Below are 9,305 nucleotides of genomic sequence, written 5' to 3'. Positions count from 1 at the left end.
AATTATAGAAGAGGGAGGGTATTTTATTGGGTATTTGGGCTACTTTGACCTTGATTTGTGTAGAGAGGAATTATTGAGATACTTTCCAAAAAAAATATTCTTGTTTGAATTGGTGTTATACAGAGGACTTTCATGGATTCACAGATTTCACGGAGATGAGAGGTTACCAAGAGGAGAGAGGGGAGAGAGTGAGAGACGCATAAAAAGAGAGAGAAGTTGGAGGTATAAAATTGAAGAGAGAGAAATGATTGAGTTGGAATTTATGAGGAGAGAGGTTATCGGGAGGAGAAAGAGACGTAGGAAGAGAGAGAAAGAGAGAAGTTTGAAGTATATAAGTAAAGAGAGAGAAATGATTGGGTTTAGAATGAGCATGTTTTTCTCGCATTTGTTTAAGTTAAAAAATAGGTTTAAAGTAGTCAGGGGTTAGAAGATATCTTTTAAAACCTTGGGTTTATCAAGAAATGAAACCTAAAATAGAGGATATAGGGATATTTTTTTTAAAATTATTTTTGTTGTTTTTTTCTTTATTCTATTATTATAAAATGAGTAAGAGTATTGTTGTTATTAGAAAGGATAGTGTTGACATTTGCTATAGGTATGTTTGCATAAGGAAATAGTTTATATAAGGTTGTAACCTTAAAATGTAGAATTAAAGATGCACCTAAAAAATCCATTGGAAAATGTTGTTTTAATGTTTAAAAACCCTTTGATAATCATCTCGACATTGACATGTATGAATGTAAAAAAAAAAAAAAAACGATTTTGAGTCTCAAAAATAATACATCTTGCAACACATTATCTAGACTGTCCATTTTCAATATTTTCATATGTTTATAGATCTGTTTGATTTTAGCCATTTTTGGTATTTAAAATTTTATAATTATAGATGAAAATAGTTTTTTAGATAATCTTAATAATTTTTAATACCAAATTACATATCATGATAAAATTTGGAGGTCCTTAATTGAATTATTTAAGGTTGCAACCTTATAGAAACCAAACCCTCTTGATAATGGTATATTTGAAATATTTACTAAAAGTTGCGGTTTATATAGAGCCAAGGCTCTAAATACTGTCGAGAAATGTGGTTTTAATACTGAAAATCTTTGTGTTAGCCTTAAAATATATGTTCATCTTTAAGTTTTAAATTTAAAGCTTAAAAAATAGTGTAGATTTAGCAGATCTATAAAAACTTGAAAATTTTGAAAATTGACAGTCCAAAAATACATTACAAGATGCACTATTTTCAAAACTTGAAATCCATTTTTTTCTCATGTCCATATATCTTGATGTCCCGATGATCAATTTCAGGATATTTTGGCATCAAAACAACCTCTTCTAGTGAAAATTTTGAGGTGGGCTGTAATTTGATTGTTTAGAGCCTAGGCATTATATAATTTTTTTTTTTTACTGAAAGACAAGGGCATTTAAATTAAGAAAATATTTAGAATTTCACTCCATGATTATTTGTCTTGTAGTGAAAATATCATCAATATCATTTCTAATGAAGAAAAATGCCTTTGCTCATGGCATCGTTGAATGTCCATGTTTTGGATCGGTAGAAATATTTTGCCTTTCTTTGTGGTTTTTATCAATGTTATCAAATTCACTTTGCTTCGGCCGAAGAGGCCGAAGCCTTCGGATTTTAGGCATAAATCGAAGAGTAGTGAAGCGTTGTGCTGCCGCTTCGGGTTACTTCGGTCAAATTTGGTTTGCTTCGGGTTTGCTTTGAGTATGCTTCCGCCAACAAAGAAATAACTATATAAATGTATTTTTTTAATTTTTTTAAATTGTTAAATTTTTAATTTTTCCATTATTTGTATATATATATATATATATATATATATATATATATAAATATCTAATTTATTTATACTAAATTTTTTTTAAAAAAGTCCGAAGCCTTCTTTTGAATTGGCCAAGGCACCAAATTGCTTCATTTTTCTCGTCAACCTGAAGAAGACTCCAAAGAGAATTGGACAACGGTGGTTTTTACGATCAAATAGCTGGGCTTGCTCTTTTTTGACCAAACTTAGTTGGGAAATGTTGTGTTATAAATTAAAATGGTCTCCAAACTTTTTATGGATAATGTTGTAATTTTGCCTTTTCTTTTGTTATTCAGGAAGAGCTTGTCCAGGTTCTTGAAAGCGGCCATTAATCTGTTGGGTTTGAACCCTGAGGTTTAATTTTTGAGTAATTTGATTATTATTTTTTTACTTACAGCATTGTTTTCTTATATTTAGAGAGGGTTCCTTAATACTATATTTTCTTTCTTTTTGTTTATCGTGTATCATATTTGTAAACATGGATTAATTGTGTTGTGAGATGGATTAATATTGATTGCGTGATACAAGTAAGACGAAATGAACGTCCACATATTATCAAGGAAAAAGTTTGTATAAGTTGCAACCTTAAAATGTAGAACTGAGGTGCACCTAAAAGTCCATCGGAAAATACTGTTTTAATATTGAAAAACCCTCAAATTGGTCATTTCGATATCGAGATGTATGAATATAAAAACAAAAGAAGATTTTGAGTCCGAAAAATAGTACATCTTACAACACTTTATCTGGACTGTCCAATTTCAAGACTTTCATATGTTTACAGTTCTGTTCCGCCATAGGCAAGAGGTGATGAGGAAAGTTCCGTTTTTGGAGTTTAAAATTTCACATTTGGAGATGAAAATAGATTTTCAGGCCATCTAAAGAATTTTTTACTCCAAAATTACATATTATGATACTATTTGGAGGTGCATCTTATTATTTGGGTTCCAACCATATGCAAACCACACCCTATTATTAAACCTCAATAATAGTTGAGGGAGAGGTTGTAATTCTAATGTTATTTCTGGGCTTCTATTATGAGGAATAGTTTAATGACCAGGTGGCCTTTTGAGCCATATAATGCTTTGTTTTTTGGGTACTTGGTCTTTCATTTTGATGCATTACATATAAATTCTTGTATTGTTTATATGACACCTCTCTCTTTATGGGATGAGAATTTGAGCACCCAATGTTTGGGGCGCCTTAAAGACTAGTTTTGCTCTATGAGGCGGAGTGTAGGACGGTTAACAAACAATATATCTATAGAATGAGTGTAGCGGAGATGAGGATGTTGAGATAGATGAGTAGCAAGACAAAAAGGGATAAGTTCGAAATGAATATATTCGGATAAATTTAGGTGTGGCACTTGTAGGTGATAAGATGAGAGATTGAGACTTAGTTGGGTTGGCCATGTATATCGCATACCCAGTACAATATCTGTTAGGAGGTGCGAGTTAGTTCAAGTGGAAGGCTTAAAAAAGCAAATGGTAGACCCAAAAGGACATAGTTGGAAGTAGTGATAAATGATATGGAGACGTATGGCATCATTGAGGGGGTAATGACTCTTAAAAGAGCATAATGGAGGAATAAAATTCGTGTAGTCGACTTCAATTAGTATGAAAAAAGTTTTAACAATGATAATGAAAAATTGCATTTGAAAACTAATGTTAAAAATTCATCTGCCCTAGATTTTAAACTTGAATGTCCACTCCTTACACAGTGAGGGCATTGTCTCATTGTAAATGTTAATTCTCTTATTTTTCCACTGTGAAAGTTGCCATGATGCATCTTATTCAGGTTGGGTCAAATTACTAAAATACCTACAATTGTTTAGGATTATCAAATCCTAAACAAGAGCTATTAGGCAATTTCAAGGTATTTTTTAAGGAAGTACTTGAATGAAATGAAAGATTAGAAAATAAATTATATATTACTTGTTAGGATCTTTTGACTCTCTTGAAGATTTTGCAAGGGGCTTTGAACCCTTAAATGATATATCCATTTTAAAAATTATCATTTTTTGACTTCTATTTGACATTAGAACTGAATCGAGTATCATGAGAGAGAAAAAACGTATTATCTTGGACGAAAAAAATTGATAAATGGCATTTATCTGATTAAAGAAAATCTTCAACACATTCCATCTAAATAAAAGCTAAAAGGGCAATAAAAATACAAGGAAAGCCTTGAACTTCAGTGGTAGAGTTTGTTTGGGCCACAACACAACAATGAGAACTCAAAAGCCAAATGTTTTGTGACACAAAGAACTCTACCCATTACACATTACAAAGAGAAACCCTTTAACTAAGATGAGCAGCTCTTCACCGATCTTCAGCCTCTAACTTAAATAAATCAAGGAGAAAGGAACCAGAAGAAAATAAGATAGAACCAGAACACCCCAAACTCAATCAAATGTTCTCCTTCATAATCTGCAGCGTTTCCAATTTGTGTCTGTCTCCGGCAAACAAGTGAGGGCTGATAATTGGACCTGCTTTAAGTTTTTTTGAGCCAAATGACTTAGATAGTCTTAGTTGTTTCAAGTTCAAAAATTAGAATAAATTTTTTTAATGGGAAAATTTGCATTCAGAATCGAAACCTTGAGCAAGTGGAGCATTTTGGTAATTTGCCCCACTTAAGTCACCCGAGATAAATGACATAAAATCCTTGGCTTGTTGTAGGTTATACTTTAATAAAAAAAAATAGTTGTTCTGAATTTGGAACATCTACAAGTATTAAAATCATTTAGCTTGAGTGACTTAAATAAAAAAATCACTAGATTATCGTACTTGTTTAGGATTCTAAACGTAGAAAAGGGTTATTTTGGGTACTTTATAACAAAAGGTAGAGGAGATACTTAGGGGAAAACACTTTTAAAACTAACTGCTTCGTTGAAAATTTGATTAATTTTAACCATCTCATTGATTTTTTTGAGGTGGTTTGCCCATTTTAACGGTATGTTTTCTTATATAAATATAAGTACTAATTTTATATGTTAAAACAAAAACAAAAATTCCAAGTTAGCCAAGGCCTTTCTTGAACACTGAGATTGGACTCGAGCAGCAAACTCACTCACTTTGTGATCGAGCGAAGTCCGGCCACCCAATTAGGGGTACTTTGATAATTTTATCTCAAATTATTATTTAATTAGGGCTTCTTTAGGGGTAAAATTAACAAAGTACCATTGTTCTGAGTTCTCAACACCGAACCGAGACAATTTGTGAATTTGTTTTTTAAAAAAAGTTTGATGTACTTGATTGATATATAAATTTAAAAGCATATACCCTCAAGTAAAATTTGTAATCTTTGGACACCTTTAATAATAATGTTGTAAAAGGTTTCAACCTTTTGTTTTTTATATATTTTCCTAATAAAAAATTATATTGGGGATACTATTTTTCTTCAAAATATCATGTTTATTTTACGAGATTTGGGTGGGAAAACAAGGGTGCATTTCAATTCATTTGAACAGATTTTCCGGAGTTCTTGTGACTTTTAAGAGAATCTGGTTCATTATTAATTTTTTGAAATTTATGAAAATACTCATTTAAGAGATGAGGTATCATTTGCAACCATTCCAACTCAATACCATGTGCAGTTTTATGGGTATTGTGAAATCGAATAAAAAAACATGCGATAAGGTGTTAAATTTCTCTTCTCTTACGAGTAATTTGATAAATTTCTCTTAAATTGTTTTTGCTGGTACAATGTTTCGTTTTGCACAACTATTTTTTAGTATTATATTTCTAGTTGTATATTTTTCCATCCGTTTAGGAAAAGAAAAAAGGGTGCAGGTTTTATATGGCCTAGGCCTTATAAAAAAATAATTAAAGCCTCATCTCGAAACCTCATCCGGTAAACGCTATGGGCATGGGAACTCTCTTTGATGACTTAAAATCAATTTCCACCACCAATTATATAAAAATAATAGCTAAAAAAACAATACAAAGCTTGGCAGATCTATGAATATTTGAAAATGGATGATCTAAATAAGATCTTATTATATACACTAATTTTAAGATTTGAAATCCTCAAAGCCATAATGATCAAGGTCGAAATGATCATTTGAAGGTGTTCGTGTCTGACAGTTTTGAGGTGGGGCTTTACTAGCCGTATACATTTCACGTACCCACTCGTTTCAAGTATAAAAAAATGGAAGATAGGACTTTGATGACAGTGTTAGAGAGAATGGACTTGTCACTAGCTATGGGGGTTTGCTTAGGGATTCTTTGGGGGCAACTATTTGGTGTTACCAGGGGCAGTCTGAATCCTTGCTCGGCTAATGAAGCGGAGTTTTGGGCCCTTTTGTTTGGGGTTTCTAAGCTGAGGAATGCTTTGATTGAAAGGGATTATCTCAATGTGATTAGGTCGTGTCGTTTCTCAGCTTGTCCTCCTTCGAGGTGGATGCATATTCGTGAACGCATTGCCTTTTCCTTCATCTTGTTCTGTTCTCTAAATGTCCATCGGGAAAGAAATGCGGATGCTAATGTATTCATGAGAGGAGGACCTCTACCTTAGGGCTTTTTCCTTTGTTTCTTTTTTGCCTCCTTTCTCTCCCTCTCTCTCTCTTCTTCTTCTTCTTTTTTTTTTTTTAGCTGTACTTTCCTTTCATTAATCAATGAAAACCTCGTTACTCGTTCAAAATAAGAAAAGACTTAATGAATCCTCTTTAGTGACACCTAAATATTTTCTGCTTATTTCTTTTTATTTCTTGCAATCTTTTCTCTTTTCAAATATGGGTAGTTTATGTTTATGTCGTGGAATAAACATTTTACATGTTAGAAAAAAAACATCTAGTTTTTATTCTTCCCTTCTAGTTATTTTCTCTTTTTCCTTTTCCTCTCATATATAGTGAATATTTTTCCTCTTCAGCAACTTGTATAGAGATAGTTTTGTGTATCATTATGTGACATGTATCTGCACATTAGAAAGGATAATTTCTAATTAAGTTGACATGGATATGAATTTTAAAAAGGATAATTTCAAAATTAACCTTTTTAACGGTAATTATCAATATCAGATCGAACTAGTGGTTCGACCAGTCGGATTGCCGATTGTTGCATTAGCTAATCTGGTCTATAATAAAAACCAGGTTTAGTAAACAATTGGTCTGACCGATTTCAAGAGGTTCAACCAGCCAAACAAAGTGGGCAACTTTTTTCTAGTATATTATAGTTTTTAAGCTATTATTCATATTTTTAATATTTTTAAAATCCAGTCAAATGATTCTACCAATACTATGAGTAGTTTTGACTTGACCAGATGTTTTGCTGGTTCGATGACCGGTCTGATCCTAATAACACTAATTTATACGCAAGATGTTAGGGATGATGTGCTTTGAGGTAGTATTAAATACTTTTGTAATAAAAAATCAAGAATAAATGTTTAGAAGAAATGTGTAGATTTCCTACAATGTTAGACAAGGGCATTGGCTAATACCTTTCTCGGCCAATTGGCTCTTATTGTATTAAAACGCCTAAAAACCATGAACACGCTTGCCCATGTGACATATTTCTCCAATTATTCATTGCCATTTTGAAATTTTATTTAAGAGATTGTCTACAAAGATATCATTTATTTTTTTATACAAAAAAATCATAATCATTTATCTTTTAATTGTATGATTTTTCAATTGAATTTAAGAGATTGTCTACAAAGATATCATTTATTTTTTATACAAAAAAATCATAATCATTTATCTTTTAATTGTATGATTTTTCAATTGAAAATTTTGTCGAGTTGAAGTCATGTTCTTTAAACATTTTGACTATGGCTTGATCTAGTATTAAGCTATTTGTCGCACAATGTTATAGAGCTAGCATAATTCCTCTCTCTCTCCAGGAGCTAAATAAGGAGGTTTTATAAAATTTGTACAATTTTTCTGATCTAAATCGAGCAGGTTTTACATGAAGAAAATTTTGTTCAGTATGTTCTATTCGATACTAGGAGAAGAACCCGACGCAGTATTGACACAAATTTTGACTATTGCTTGATCTAGTATTAAGCTATTTGTGGGACAATGTTATAGAGCCAGGATGCTTCCTCTCTCTCTGTCTGCACGAGCTAAATAAGAAGGGTGCAATACCAAGAGCCAAGACACTTCGGCCTTTTCCTTGGCTGGGTTGGAGTGAATTTGGCCGAGTCACGGTGAGTTCAGCTAAGCTATATATATTTAAAAATTTTAAAAAAGAAAATAAATTTTTTGTAAAGAATAGTTAAAAATCAGAATAAAAACTAAAATAGGTAATAGAAACATTAGAAGATTAAAGAAGATGAAAAAAAATGTAAAAGATGGATTATTAAAAAATTGATTTATACATTGAATATGTCACTGTTGAAAAAAAAATGAAAGTTCTCAAATTATCTTAAAAACTATCAAAATCATCTCAAAACAAAATCGTAATTAATATCAACTTTTTTTTTTTCTATTTTTATATTTTTAACTTCTTTTTTTTTTTAATAATTTTTTGGTAGCAGGAGAGTTGGGGAACCAACTTGTAGGTAACTCGCCTCACCAATAAGGCAAGGTTGAGTTACTCGGTTGAGTCCGGCCAATCCAAAAACACTAACCTAAACATTTCGTCAAGAAGAAGAGTGCACAAAAATGAGGCCAATTGTTCAAAAGGATTGCAAACTATAATGGATATAGTTTATAAAAGGTTGCAACCTTAAAATGTAGAATTAAAGATATACCTAAAAAATCCATCAGAAAAGATTGTTTCAATATTAAAAAGCCTTCTAACTGATCACTTGTAATAGCTGCCGTCAAGTGAGTTAAGAGGCGTACATGTAACTTGTAGCTGTCAGTGGAGCATGTAACTACTACTATAGCAAATGTGTAGCCTCCTTATAGCTCTTTAATAAGGGCTCTTTTTTCCCCATACGATACAAAGTCTTTACAGCATTTAGCAACTCTCTCACAACATAGCTTTCTATGTGATTTATCAACGAACATAACATAGCTCTCTCTCTCTCTCTCTTTCTTCTTGTTTTTCTCGCTTTCTCTCTCTAAAACGTCATAAAAATCTGATGTCTACTGTGGGTTTCCAAGCTCGGGTGCATAGAGCTTTGGAAGATCAAAAAAAGACCTCTATGTTTTCTTGTATCTCTAGGACGAGTTGCCCTATTTATGCATACAATATTTAAGAGGTGGGCAAATATTGTCTTGAGATAGAACTCTTGCATGCTTGAAAATAAGAATGATTCAAGCCTTTATTTTTTGCCCCATTTTCACCTCACCGACTTTCCAATAAGAGAGCGTCCGCCCATTACAAGTGCATGTTGGGCATGTAGCCATTGGCGAGGGGAAACAATTGAGTGGTAATTAAATGGACCCGACCAGACCTGGGACCAGAAGGGTAGATCCGACCTCATGTCTTTATGAGTAGACCCAACAGGTAACGGGTGCAATGGACCTGACCAAACGTAGGACCCGATGTGTAGACCTGACCTCAGGTCAAGATATGGGCCCATAACAAAATCTGG

General features: G+C 32.4%; 1 protein-coding gene across 24 annotated transcripts in view; it reads left to right on the top strand.

Annotated features, from left to right (window-relative positions):
• HDH (histidinol dehydrogenase) overlaps nt 1-2,920 on the top strand; it is a 17,285-nt gene extending 14,365 nt beyond the window's left edge. For 12 of the 24 annotated variants that reach the window (XR_016040328.1, XR_016040333.1, XR_016040331.1 and 9 more), the window contains one exon: nt 2,123-2,392. The gene's annotated coding sequence lies outside the window, so the exon portion shown is untranslated. Of the gene's footprint in view, nt 138-2,122; nt 2,393-2,607 lie in introns of those variants that run through there. The other 12 variants (XR_016040329.1, XR_016040334.1, XR_016040332.1 and 9 more) reach the window with 2 other exon arrangements.
• Nucleotides 2,921-9,305: the final 6,385 nt, after the last annotated feature.

This window comes from Amborella trichopoda, chromosome 9, assembly GCF_054954075.1.
Source record: "Amborella trichopoda isolate Santa Cruz 75 chromosome 9, AtrichopodaSantaCruz75HAP2 v2.0, whole genome shotgun sequence".
NCBI lineage: Eukaryota > Viridiplantae > Streptophyta > Magnoliopsida > Amborellales > Amborellaceae > Amborella > Amborella trichopoda.
The sequence above is the reverse complement of the archived record's forward strand: the minus strand, read 5'-3'. Positions and strand labels throughout refer to the sequence as shown.